This window comes from Hemitrygon akajei, unplaced genomic scaffold (assembly GCF_048418815.1).
Source record: "Hemitrygon akajei unplaced genomic scaffold, sHemAka1.3 Scf000057, whole genome shotgun sequence".
Classification (NCBI taxonomy): domain Eukaryota; kingdom Metazoa; phylum Chordata; class Chondrichthyes; order Myliobatiformes; family Dasyatidae; genus Hemitrygon; species Hemitrygon akajei.
In genome coordinates this window covers 2,395,879-2,410,949 of record NW_027331943.1, presented here as the reverse complement: position 1 = coordinate 2,410,949, position 15,071 = coordinate 2,395,879, and the positions used below count along the sequence as shown (strand labels likewise).

The following is a 15,071-nucleotide window of genomic DNA, read 5'->3' as shown; positions in this document are numbered from 1 at the left end:
TGCCTTCACGCAGTAAAGCTATCAAAGGTTAAACACACCGATTACATTCCACCGGTCACCCCTTTCCCACACTGCGATCAAAACCCACACTTTCGTGGGCACTGAAAGTTCATCCAGTGTCTATTTCTTCTGCATTTCTGTCCGTGTCTGTGTGTCTGTCTGAAAAGCCAGCTGACCTTGTATATATCCCAAACATGCTGAACACCAGCTGCCCATTTATAGCTCCGCCCTTCCGTAACCATGGCGACTCACGAGCTGCTCTCTCTTTCTCTTTCTCTCTCTCTCTCTCTCTCTCTCTCTCTCTCTCTCTCTCTCTCTCTCTCTCTCTCTCTCTCTCTCTCTCTCTCTCTCTCTGAATCGGTGTACACCAACTCTCTCTCTTTTTAAAGGCACAGTCCATATTGAATACACCTTAGCATCTCGACACAGTTTTTACAGATAGCGAGGGCTGTCAGCACGCTTCTCCACCAATGTGGAAATGCAGTTTACTTGTAGAACCAAACTGGCATTTCTGTCTGTAACAAAATGAAACCCATCTTGTGTCGGAGTGTTTTGCTAATAATGTTCGTGCAAATTTATGCTGAGTGATCCTGAGTACCTGACTGCAGACCGCAGTCCCTACACTATAATGGCAGAATATGGCATTAAAGGCAAAACTTTTGACAGTGCGGAGGATCAGAGAGATCTTGGGGTCCGAGTCCCCAGAACACACAATGCTGCTACACAGGTTGACTCTGTGGTTAAGATGGCATATAGTGCATTGGCCTTCACCAATTGTGGGATTGAGTTTATGAGCTGAGAGGCAATGTTGCAGCTATATAGGACCCTGGTCGGATCCCACTTGGAGTACTGTGCTCAGTTATAGTTGCCTCACTACAGGAAGGACATGGAAACCATAGAAAGTGTGCAGAGGAGATTTACAAGGATGTTGTCTGAATTGGGGAGCATGCCTTATGAGAATAGGTTAAGTTACCTCGCCCTATTCTCCTTGGAGCGATGGAGGATGAGAGGTCGCCTGATAGAGGTGTACAAGATAATGAGAGGCATTGATCGTGTGGACAGTCAGAGGCTTTCCCCAGGGCTGAAATGTCTAGCATGAGAGGGCATAGTTTAAGGTGCTTGGAAGTAAGTACAGAGGAGATGTCAGGGGTAAGTTTTTTTTTTACACAGAGAGAGGTGGGTGCGTGGAATGGGCTGCCGGCGGCGGTGGTGGAGGCGGACACGATATGGTCTGTTAAGAGACTCCTGGATGGTTACATGGAGCTTAGAAAAAGAGGGCTATGGGTAAAGCCTAGGTAGGTCTAAGGTAGGGACATGTTCGGCACAGCTCTGTGGGCCGAGGGCCCATATTGTGCTGTAGGTTTTCTATGTTTCTACTCAGACGACGGCCACTGGGTTTGCCCCACCTTCCTTTAATTTGCTCTTACTAATCAATCCCAAATGCCGATTGGCCACTAGTTGATTTGTCACCGATTGCTCTATTGCACTGCCGTGAGCTGCCCCTCGGATAATGAGCCTTATTGAAGTTCCCTCCTCTCCAGATCTCCGATGTCCAGGTTGGCCACTAGTCAAAGCTACCGGACGTACCTCTCAGTGATGACCGTGTCAATACCAGCAACATGACACTGGCAACCGAGTACATTGTCTTAGACAAGACTCCTGCCAAATCTAATGCCACTCCCCTTCGCACTACGTATGGACTGCTGACACTGTATGCATATTGATCTGTTGTCCCCACATGTTCATTGATCTCTTTCCCTCTCTGCAATGTGAATACTCCAGTTAAAGCCATCTCCTGCGTGTGTGTTTCTATTTGATATGTAGTTACAGAGACACAACGCAGACTGACATTTGAGTACAGAAGTGATGACCATAAGTTTCTCTATTCCTCCAACGCTGAGACAATTTTAGATCTAGATTCTTTGTTGTTCTCACAGTTCCAGTCCAAAAAATGCATTTGTCTCTTTCACATTTTACAAGGGACATGTAAGAAACGGCAAGAAAAAATACACAGATATAAATGTAACTACAAATGTTATTGGTGGCTTATTATACAAATGCCCCAAGTGAAGATGCTGTACCTATCTGTACGCAATGCAACAAGGACTGCTCACTTGGAATAACTTTACAATTGACTTAAATTGTGGTGCTCCTGTCAATATTGTAATGTCATTATGGGTGCAGTAAGAATTAGGCTGAGTGATGACACCTGACAGCTTTACAAATATTTGTAGAATGTAGAAAGGCACCAACTCTATGAATTAATGTACACTCCAATATAATTTCGGAATTAACCTTCTTACATTGCATAAACAACTGATTAACACATGTTTACAAACTGTATTACATTCCAACAGTTGTTACATTCTCTCATGACTCATGCCGTCCTTTTCGTGGATGCAGACTTCTGGGCAGCATGAGCACATTTCAGATTGGCATCATGCACTGCATCCCACATCAATAGCAGTTCGAAAGGCCGAAAACGGTGCACTAGCAGCAACTCACGGTAATAGCAAGGATTGAAAGAGTCATCTTGGGTTGAAGGAACCCTGACTCCAGCTGTCCTGAATCCGCTATGGGAGCGTGGGGCTAGTCCAGTCTTGGCCAGACACATCCCCCAAAAGACATCATCAATGGGGTATAGTTCAAGGTCTTGGGCTATCTGGTAAATGATGTGAGCTGTATACACAGACATAAGTATGCCCGCTCCACTAACATATGGTGGGTACGACTTGATGGTGGTCACTATTTCTGGCACATAATACTTGCTCGACTTCTGGCGATTGGGCCCAAACCCATAAACGAGATGGCCCACAAACAGGTGTTGGTGAACCTTCATGCCTAGCAAATAATCAACCATGTTATCGGTGTTGGCAAAGACATCATCATCTCCATTGAAGATGAATTTAGCTCTGGGGCAAAATTCACTGACCCACTGCAGCAACTTGTATTGTTTGAGGGTGAGGTTGAAAAAGGTATCCAAGAAATCCCATTGTAGGACATCTCTGTGTTCTCTATTTTCCATGGCTAACAGCTGATTCAATTTCCTACTTTCCTTTTGGTCAGGAGAGACACCAGAGATAAAGACTCTCTTAATTAGGACCCCATTGAATTCGCGTTCTTTGCCCCAGGTCTTCCTTACCATTTCCCGCCGATCCTGGTTGAAAGGGTGAGATTTGATCACCAGGAGCAGGAAGACATTCTGAGATCCTTCTCGACCACCACATTTGTCTGGGGCATTTAGAATCATGTCAAATTCTCGACAGTGTTTATACATCAAGAAGTTTTTTATGTGCTCTTTCTCTTGATGAAATGAGGACAGGTGCAACAATGTCCTGTTCGCGTGGCACTTTGGCTTGAGCACTGATTTAGTTGCATCAGCAGTAACAACCTTGGGCAGATCTTTGCGATGAACAGTTTCTGCAAGATCATCAGTCTCTCGACGTTGGTCATTATCCCAGAACATGAAGAACAATCCCAGAGCAAGCAAAACACCCAGCAATACTTTCTCATTGAATCGCCGACGTCTACGCATCTTTCACCTGAAATAGAGAAAACAATATGGATTAATTCAAAGAAAACTTTACATTTACATGATGCTTGAGAAGAATGGGAAGTTTAAACTGTAATGAGTTTCACTAATGCTTTGTAATATTGACCTCAAAATGGTGATAAGGTAAGGAATAGGGAAGGCCCTACACACTGTTGAAAGTTTAATTAACCTGAAGCATTCCATCCCAGCAGAAAAAGAAATCTACCTATAGGATACCATCTCTGTCATTAAACTGAAAATCGCATAGTTTTTTTCTGGGCCTTAAAGGTATATGATTCCAAAGGGTTTATTCCACCTCGCTTCACAGGTCTCATCACTCCTCCCGGGGCTTAAACTGAACTGAGACATAGAGCAATATAGCACAATGCAGACATTTTGGCCCATGATGTTGCACCGAACTTTTAATCTGCTCCAAGATCAATTGATCCCTACTCTCTCAAACAGCTGTCCATTTTTCTTTCATCCATGTGTTTATCTAAAAGCCTCTTAAATCTCACTGATGCATCTACCCTTATCACTACCCAGGCTGTGCATTCCATACAGCCACCATTTTCTTTTTTTTTTTAAATACTACTTCTGAAAAACCCCTATACTTTTCTCTAATCACCATAACATTATGCCCCCTCATATTAGTCATTTCTACCCTGGGAAAATGCTGTTGGCTCTCCATTCTACCTATGCCTCTTACCAGCCGAAACGCCTCTATCAAATCACCTCTCCCCACCTCCCACCCCCACCTTTGCTCTAAAGAGGAAGGTCCCAGCTCGCTCACCATTCAGGTTGAGTTCACAGGTTACTGATACTATGGAAGATGATGTATTATTGACCATTGATTAGTAACTGAATAGATGGCAGTGCAGGGAAGGTAACGTGTTAGCATAGCTACTGAAAACATTTGATTTTCATGGCATTTCAACCAGGTCTATGTAAACCTACAATAGGAGAAACAAAGAGAAGTATACTCAAGGACCTTGGCTTTTTGCTTCTATTTTAACCAGAGAATTGTATTCAAAGTTAAATTAGCAGTGGCCCACCCACCCTGCCATCCATTGGTCAAGCCACTTTATGAAAGGCTGCAACTAAGGCATAACTAGTCCCAAAGGCAAGGCTAATTCGACTCAGATATTCAGTAGTAAGCAATTGTGACAAGACAGCGAAGCCATCGCAGGCCCATATCTATTAAAGGAAAACGGCACCAGCATCACCTATGGCAGGAATTTACGCTTCATGAAGAGCAGTGAACCTTGGACTCCAGGAGCCCAGAGAAAGCACAGATAACTGATAGCAGAACAGGGCAGATAGTTAGCATGATCCACAATGTGTATGAGTAAAGCCTTGGATGCCAGGAGCCCTGAAAAGACGCCAGTGACTGATAGCAGAACGATGTGTACAAGTAAAACTATTTGCACAGGGATGCAACTTGTGTCACTGTAGAATTATGGAATCCTAGAGTAATGCGATCTAAACAGGCCCTTCGGCTCAACTGGTCCATACCAACCACAGCATCCTCCCTGATAGTCCCAGTTGTCTAGTTTGGCCCATAACTCTCCAAGCCTCTCCCTTCCATGTACCTGTCCAAATGCCGGTTAAATGTTGGAGTTGAACCCACTTCAACCACTTCCTCTGGTAGCTTCTTCCGGGTACTCACTGTCCTCCGTGTACAGAGGTTATCCCCAAGGTCTCTTCTCAATTTTTCCCCTCCTCTCCTCCAACTGTGACCTCTCATTTTGTGCTCTCCAACTCTCCAATAATGACAATCCACCTTATCAATACCCCTTATGATTTTAAACTTCTGAGGTCACCTCCCATTCTCTAAGGAATAAAGGTCCAGCATGGCCAGCCTCACTTTAACCCAGGCCCTCTAGTCAAAAAACATCCTCGTAAATTTCTTCTGCACCCTCTCCAACTTGACAGCGTCCTTCCTATAACAGGGTAAGCAAAATTGTAGATAATATTCCAAAAGTGGTCTCAACAACAAATTACATAACTGCAAATAATCCCCCGCTCCTAAACTCTACACCATAACTGATGAAGGCAAGCATGCTGAACGCTTTTTTTCACCATCCTGCCTTTCAGTGAACTGACTTGTCAGTGCCTTGCCATTCAATGTACAAGTTCTACTTCATCTGAATGTCCACCACCTCACATATAACCATATAACAATTAGAGCACGGAGACAGGCCATCTCAGCCCTTCTAGTCCGTGTCGAATGCTTACACTCACGTAGTCCCACCGATCTGCTCTCAACCCATAACCCCCCATTCCTTTCCTGTCCATGTTCCTATCTAATTTTTTTTTTAAATGACAATATTGAACCTGCCTCTACCACTTCTACTGCAACCTTGTTCCAAACAGCTACTACTCTCCGAGTAAAGAAGTTCCCCCTCGTGTTACCCCTAAACTTTTACCCACTAACTCTCAACTCATGTCCTCTTGTTTGAATCTCCACTACTCTCAATGGAAACACGCCTATCCACGTCAACTCTGTCTATCCCCCTCATAATTTGAAATACCCCTATCAAGTCCTCATTCAACCTTCTACACTCCAAAGAATAAAGATCTAACTTGTTCAACCTTTCTCTGTAACTTAGGTGCTGAAACCCAGGTAACATTCTAGTAAATCTTCTCTGTACTCTATTTTGTTGACCTCTTTCCTATAGTTCGGTGACCAGAACTGTACACAATACTCCAAATTTGGCCTCAGCAATGCCTGGTACAATTTTAATATTACACCCCAAGTCGTATACTCAATGCTCTTATTTATAAAAGCCAGCATACCAGAAGCTTTCTTCACCACCCGATCCACGAGATTCCACCTTCAGGGAACTATGCACCATTATTCCTAGATCACCCTGTTCTTCTGCATTCCTCAATGCCCTACCATTCAACATGATTGTCCTATTTTGAATAGTCCTACCAAAATGTAGCACCTCACACTTATCAGTATTAAACACCATCTGCCATCTTTCAGTCTACTCTTCTAACTGGCCTAAATCTCTCTGTAAGCCTTGAAAACCTGCGTCATTATCCACAACGCCACCTATCTTAGTATCATCAGCATACTTACTAATCCAATTTACCACCCCATCATCCAGATCATTAATGTGTATGACAAACAACACTGGACCCAGTACAGATCCCTGCGGCACACCACTAGTCACTGGCCTCCAACCTGACAAACAGTTATCCACCACTACTTTCTGGCATCTCCCATCCAGCCACTGTTGAATCCATTTTTCTACTTCAATATTAATACCTAACGATTGAACCTTCCTAACTAACCATCCATGTAGAACCTTGTCAAAGGCCTTAGTGAACTCCATATAGACAACATCCACTGCTTTACCCTCGTCAACTTTCCTCGTAACCTCTTCAAAAATTCCATAAGATCTGGGGACGTCGCGTGATGACGTAGGATCAAGACGTTGGGAATCCAGCTCCCTCGTAAAAAGTAATGAAATAAGGTTTAAATGAAGAAGAGTTAACAAGTATCTACTAGAAACTATTTATAAATAACTCAGAATTATCTTTTGATATGGCTCCTAAACCGAAACAGAAGAAAGCTACTACTTCGAAGACTGCGCAAATCGGCGGGGAAAAAGGCCTAACCGTACCGGCGAAGCCTCGGACTCAAGTTGGATCTCCTCACGGCGAAGTGCATGGCACTTCTGATGATGCGGGACAGGAAGTTGCAGCAATGTCGGCGGTCTCTAAAAGAAACGGCAAGAACAATGGATGCGCGAAGAAACAAGTATGCATGAACAGATATCAGCAAAAGTAACAAAACTACAAATCCCAACTACGGCTGGAAGGGAAACTGGAATTATATCGGAAGTGGAGTCAGACTCTTTGGGAAATTCAGAGGAAGATGAAGAGGAAAAGAAAATGGAGATTAAAGGAGTCATAAAAGATATCCTGATATATATCATGAATAAATTAAAAGCTATAAGATGGATGCAGAATACACTCGATAATGTGGTGGAAAAACAAAAGAAGATGGATAATAATGTTAAAGAAATGGAAGTAAAATTGGAAGAAAATACTGAAAGAATAGATAAGATAGAAGACAATAATCTTGCCTGAACAATAAAAAAACGGATGTTGGAAAAAATAGATGCGCTTGAAGACTCAAGTAGACGAAATAATATCAAAATTGTTGGTCTTATGGAAGGTACAGAGGGAGAAAATCCAATAAAATTCTTTCAAGAATGGATTCCGAAAATTTTGGCAAGACCAAGACCTCAGCAAGATCAAAATCCAAGATCAATTTTGATAAAATGCTTGAGGTACCAAGATAAAGAAATTATCTTGAAGGCAGCTACTCAAGGTGCTAAAAAGAGAAATGGGCCATTGATAATAGAAGGGAAAAGATTTTTTTTTAATCGAGACATAAGTTACGATCTTCTGAAGAGGCGGAAGGAATTTAATCCAGTGAAAAAATCTTTATGGGAAAAGGGCTATAAATTGGTCATTTTCCTTGATAATGAAGAAAGAAGCTTTTTCGTTGACTACCAGAAAGCAGAGAAATTTGTACAAGATTTACCTGATGTCCACGAAGAGGAGTAAAGAATTATAGGTATGAAGTGGACTAATGATGAAGACTGAAAAAAGGTTGGACTTGACAGACATTTATAAGGAAAAAAAATAGTTGAGTATTAATTGGGAGTAGAGACATTAATTATTTTTTTTTCTTCACTAATATATTTTCTTTTTTTTTTGCGGGGGAGGTGGAGGAGCTCCTGATCGATGGCTGCGAGTTTCACGTGTACAATCATGGCGATTGCCATGACCCGTAAAATGGGGGGGGGGTAATGTTGTGTTCTTTTTATTCGCAACATTAGTGGGGGGGTATTTTGGGATTTTTTCTTATATATTAGTTACCTTTCCTCTATTTTTCTTCTTTTTTGCCTGGATGGTTGGGGAGAGAGTCATAGTAACATGGAGAATTTTAAAGAGTTCCCAAGGTATTGTGAATGATTAATTTACTTAATTATTTAAAGTTTTAATGTTAATGGACTTAATGGACCTGTGAAAAGAAAAAGAGTTTTAACATATATTAAGAAAATGAAAGGCGATATAGCTTTTTTACAAGAAACACATTTAACAGAAACAGAACATAAGAAATTAAAGAGAGATTGGGTTTGAAATGTCTTGGAGCTTTATTTAATTCAAAATCGAGAGGAGTTGCAATTTTCGTTAATAAATCTTTACCAATTAAAATACAAAATGTAGTAATTGATTCTGTGGGGAGATATGTGATTATACATTGTCAATTTTTTTCAGAATTATGGACTTTTATGAACATTCATGCACCAAATGAAAATGATGTAAAATTCATACAAGAAGTTTTTTTGAACTTGGCTGATGCACATGATAAAATATTAATAGGTGGAGATTTTAATTTTTGTTTAGATCCAGTTTTGGATAGGTCAACTAAAGTTGCTACAAAATCAAAAGTAATAAAACTATCTTTATCATTAATGAAAGATTTAAACCTGATTGATATATGGAGAAAAATTAATCCAAGAGAAAGAGGTTATTCATTTTATTCAAATAGACGTAAAACTTACTCAAGGATTGTTTTTTTTATTATCAAAAAATATTCCAGAGAGTGTAAAGTGTGGAATATAAAGCATGAATACTGTCAGATCATTCCCCCTTGATAATGACAATGATAATGATGGATAAGGAGGAATCGATCTATAGATGGAGATTTAATTCAATTTTATTTAAACGTCAAGATTTTTGTGATTTTATGAAAAAACAGATTCAATTTTTTTAATACAAATTTACATTCAGTTGAGGATAAAATTGTATTATGGGAAGCAATGAAAGCATATTTAAGCGGTCAGATTATAAATTATACATCTAAAATTATGAAGGAATATTTGGCAGAAATAGATCAATTAGAAAAAGATATCATAAAGTTAGAAAAAGAATCTCAAAGATATATGACGGAAGAAAAACGAAGACAACTTGTTAATTAAAAAACTACAATATAATACACTTCAGTCATATCGTACAGAAAAAGTAATTATGAGAACTAAACAGAAATATTATGAATTAGGCGAAAGGTCACATAAGATTCTTGCTTGGCAGTTGAAAACAGAACAGGCTTCTAAAACAATAAATGCAATTAGAACAAGTGTAAATAAGGTTACTTATAAACCTTTAGAAATTAATGAAACTTTAAAAAAAAAATTATACTGTATCAATCAGAATCACAAAATAAGATTGCTGAGATAGATACATTTTTATCACAAATAACCCTTCCAAAATTAAATTTGGAAGAACAGAAAGGATTAGATATGCCCTTTACATTAAAAGAGGTTGAAGAAGCTTTAGGATCACTTCAGAGTAATAAATCCCCAGGAGAAGATGGTTTTCCTCCTGAATTTTATAAAAAAAAACTTAAAGATTGATTAATTCCTCCTTTTATCGAAGTATATCTAGTGGAAAGGATGCATAAATTCCCACAATCTTTTTTTAACAGCGACTATAACTGTTTTGCCAAAAAAAGATTGAGATCCTTTAAAGCCAACATCATATAGGTCTATTTCTTTGTTGAATACAGATTATAAAATAATAGCAAAAATGTTATCTAACAGAATATCTAAACATTTACCAAAATTAATACATATGGATCAAACAGGTTTTATTAAAAACAGACAATCAATGGATAATATAAGCCGGTTACTTAGTATAATTCTTTTGGCACAAAAAAGAGAGGAAATGAGTGTGGCAGATGCTTTGGATGCAGAAAAAGCATCTGATAGATTGGAATGGGATTTTTTATTTAAGGTTTTGAAAAAATATGAGTTAGGAAAATCTTTTATACAATGGATTAAAACCTTAAATACTAATCCTCAAGCTAAAGTAGTTACAAATGGTCAGATTTCAACACCATTTTGCTTAACGAGGTCAACTGGACAAGGCTGCCCATTATCACCTGCTTTATTTGTATTGGCAATAGAACCATTAGCTGAATTAATTAGAACAGATTCAGACATTGGGGGCTTTAGAGTTAATCAAGAAGAATATAAGATTAATTTATTTGCTGATGATGTTTTGATTTATTTAACAAACCCATTGCAATCTTTGCAAAGATTATCTTATAGATTGGAAGAATATGGGAAAGGATCAGGGTATAAAGTAAATTGTGATAAAAGTGAAATTTTACCCCTTACCAAAGGAAATTATAATCAATGTCGATTAGTAACTCAATTTCGATGGTCAATAAATGGGATAAAATATTTAGGTATTAGAGATGATAATGATGTAAAAAATTTATATGAACAAAATTATTTGCCATTATTAAAAAAAAATAAAAGAGGATCTTGATAAATGGATGATGTTACCAATAACATTAATAGGTAGAGTTAATGCTGTAAAAATGAATATATTTCCTAGATTGCAATATTTATTCCAAACTTTACCAATACAATTACCTCAGAAGTTTTTCAAGAACTGAATAAATATGTAATGAAATTTCTTTGGAAAGGAAAGATGTCAAGAATATCATTAGAAAAATTGACATGTAAATTTGATTTAGTAGTGTTACAAATTCCAAATTTTATGAATTATTATAAAGCAAATCAACTTAGATTTATTGCGTCTTTTTTTGATGAAGAAAAACCAGCATGGATTAGAATAGAATTAGATAAGATAGGAGAAAACATACCAGAAGATTTTATATATAAATGGGAATCCAAATGGATATGGGAAATAAAAAGAATCTCCTATATTAAGATACTTGATTGATTTATGGAATAAGGTAAATATGGACGATGAGATAAAGAAATCTTTATTAGCAAAAAGAACTTTAATTCAAAATAGGCTTATTCCTTTTACAATGGATAATAAACTTTTATATAATTGGTTCCAAAAGGGGATTAAATATATAGGTGATTGTTTTGAAGGAGGTACATTGATGTCGTTTGATCAATTAAAAAAAATAAATATAAAATATCAAAGAACACTCTTTTTTGTTATTTTCAATTGAAGGCTTATTTACGAGAAAAGCTGGGTCAAACAATGTTGATGCCAAAACCTAGTGAAATAGAAATATTAATTCAAAAAGTAAAAATTTAAAAAATTACATCTTGTATGTACAATTTGATTCAAAAACAGACAATTAAATCAGTAATTCATAAATCAAGACAAAAATGGGAATCTGATTTGGATGTTAAAATTGATGGAAAAAGCTGGTCAAGATTATGTTCTGATAGTATGTTAAATACAGTAAATGTTCGACTTAGATTAATACAATATAATTTTTACATCAATTATATATAACCACAGAAAATAGATAGATTAAATTCAAATATGTCTGACCAACGTTTTCGGTGTAATCAAGAAATTGGTACTTTTTTACATTCTACTTGGTCTTGTTTTACAACTCAACCATTTTGGATAAATCTAAGACTTTTATTGGAACAAATTACTGGAGTACAACTCCCACATAGTCCAGTATTATTTTTATTAGGAGACATTGAAGGGACAATACCGAAACTTAAATTGAATAAGTATCAGAAAAAAATTATAAAAATTGCATTGGCAATTACTTGGAAATCTGATTTATATTTAACTATGGATCGTTGGAATAATGAAATACATAGTTGAATTCCACTTGAAAAAATTACATACAATCTAAGAAATGAATATGATATATTTTTGAAAATTTGGCTCCCATACCTACAAAAGATAGGATTAAATACATAGATCCTTTGAAGATAAAATTATAAAGTAATTGGGGAAAGTAAAAATAAATATTAAAATTATTTTGAACTTCATGGAGCATGTGGGGATCCTCCGGTATCCAAGCAATCTTTCGCTTCTTTCTTTCTTTAGACAAGGGTTAAGGGTGGGGGAGGGTTCAGGGTAGGGGGGAGTGTTAATATTATTTTTCTTTTTCTTACTATTTTATCACCACATTTATTCTTTGTAAATTTCTAAAAATGTAATAAATATTTTTTTTTAAATTCAATAAGATCTGTCAAACATGTCCTTCTACGCACCAGTCCATGTTGACTGTTCCTAACCAGACCCAGTCTATCCAGATATTTATATATACCATCTCTAAGAATACTTTCCATTAATTTACCCATCATTGACGTCATAACCACAGGCCTAGAATTGCTAGGTTTACTCTTAGAACCCTTTTTAAACAATGGAACCACACGAGCAATACGCAATTCCTCCAGCACCATCCCCGTTTATAATGACATTTGGAATATTTCCGTCAGAGCCCCTGCTATTTCTACACTAACTTCCCTCAAAGTCCGGGGAAATATCCTGTCAGGTCCCGGAGACTTATCCACTATCCTTAATAGCGCCAGCACTTCCTCTTCTTTAAACAGCTCAGGTATTTGTAAAGTAATGGTGATAGCGGAGTAACACACCGACGGGAGTAATGTAAATAGACCCGGTAGTCATGAAAGTCATCCGATTGATAAGGTTATTTATTTCCAGTAAGTGAACACTAATCTGATGGTGAAATATGTTGTACTCTTTTGGCTGTGGCTATGTCCAGTTTGCAATCTCCACATAGCTGCTGCCTTGCCCATCATTGTAATGGCCCCATTGTGGACAAATATTGAAGATTGCTTTATAAACGGTCCGACTCTGATATCAGTGCAGCTGCAGCAGATGGGGTACAGTCACATCTGGTGAAAGCGACTGTCCACTGTTCACAAGGAAATATATTCCCAACCAGAGTTGATAGAGTCCGTCCTGCTGGTGTGTCTCTCCAATAAACCCATATTGAACTTTGCCCTCAGCTGTCACTGGATTTTTCAGTCGGAGAATAAATTGATCCAGAACTAAACAATAAATTAATTCGATCAGACCAACCGAAAGGAAACAGGATCCCTGGAGCAGACTGAATTGGAAAGAGATTCTGTATGTAATCTTTGTCACGGTGCACCGAAGTACAATTGTAAGCCGGTACCGAACAACACAATACAACCATTTGCCTGACTGAGGTTTCGTGTCCTTCAGTTCAAGCACTAGGGAGTGGGGTGTGGAGTTACATCCTGATTAGTGTGAGGTCCGGGTTGCTGAGCGTGATCTCAACTGAACGTTCCGCAGGGTGTACTCACTCACTGTCTGGACCCAGAGAATTCAGTGCTCAGATTCACTGGAAACAGAATGAAGAGCTCGGCACTTGTTTATTTTTTTCTCTCTGTATGTTTTTTGTGCTACCTTGCGCAAAGATAGAGTGCATCTTAAGACTATCTGAAATAAAACTTTCTGAAGTACATTTCACCTCCTGTACCTAATAATGTGGCCGCTGACTGTATATCCGTGGTCTTCTACAGCTGTAACCCGCCCAGTCCAGTCTTCGACATGTTACACGTTCAGTGATGCCTCTCTGCACGCTATTGTTGTAGCGTGGTTATTTGAGATACTGTCGTCTTCCTGACATATAGAATCAGTCTGGCCTTTTCCCTTCCATCTCTCTCATTCATAAGGAGTCTTTGCTCACGGAACTGCCGCAGCCTTACTTTTTTTCTGTGCTGTTCTCCACAAACTGAGACTGTTGAAGGTGACAATCCCAGGAAATCAGCAGTTTCCGCGATGTTATAAACTGCGCCGTCTAGCATTAACAAACATTCCACGTCCTAAGTCACTGAGAGCACATTTCATCCCCATGCTGGTGTTTCTGAGAGACCGAACGTACCCTGTTCCAAGGACTAGGAGTCGGAGAGACCCGCTGATAAAGCTCTGAGTATAGTTAATGATTATCACCAGGAGCTGACTGAACATTAACCAGGGTGTGTTCATTACTTACAGAACCCGTAACACAGCCTCACTGGGACAGGGTGGTAACTGAACCTGGAGCCGCGGTACACGGTAAGAAGCAGTATATACTGAAATATAAACATCATAAAGGCAGTTAGCCACTTCTGTGAACACTTAAATGAGACTGAGAACGTATTGGTGTATTCAACAATAGAACTGTAGGTGAATCGCTTTTGAAAGAAATAATAATTCCCTTCGACTAATTAGATCAACTTCCTGTGAATGCCCTGCGGGAACCTGGTGTAGTTGGAAGTGTTAATGGAAACGTCGCACTTTCAATGCAGTTGCGAATGAACAGCAAAGGCTAGGAAGGAGCTAGCTTCCAGATGTTCGGAACTGTCCGCGGGATACTGTTTCCAGCAGGAGGCCGGCCTCTCCACACCCGGGGCTTTACTGATCGCTGACCGAAGGAACCGAGGATTCGCTTTGTTTATTCCTTCGCTGGCGGGATCTACACTGTTACGAATGTGCCACAACTCTGAGGGGCCGAAGGGTACAAAGTCGCCCCCTCCTATTTGAGAATCGCATGATCGCTATTAATTCGGGTCTGGGGACCCAGGAAATGAGAGAGAATCCACAAGGTTTTGGAATGTGTCCTGGCCTCAGCGAGACAAAGCCACGGATAACGGCCATTGTCTCTTGGAGACGGAATTGTGTATTGAGTACTGTACTATTCATTGAAGCTCTCAGGGGACGACCAGAGTGGTCTGGTTGA

At 38.9% G+C, this 15,071-nt stretch overlaps 1 protein-coding gene and 1 pseudogene across 1 annotated transcript in view; one reads left to right on the top strand and one right to left on the bottom strand.

Moving 5' to 3' along the window:
- The window catches only part of LOC140721546 (NACHT, LRR and PYD domains-containing protein 3-like), an 817,640-nt gene that overhangs the window by 254,419 nt on the left and 548,150 nt on the right, over nt 1-15,071 (top strand). The gene's annotated exons all lie outside the window — the stretch shown is intronic.
- On the bottom strand, nt 2,378-3,535 carry LOC140721511 (N-acetyllactosaminide beta-1,3-N-acetylglucosaminyltransferase 3 pseudogene; annotated as a pseudogene).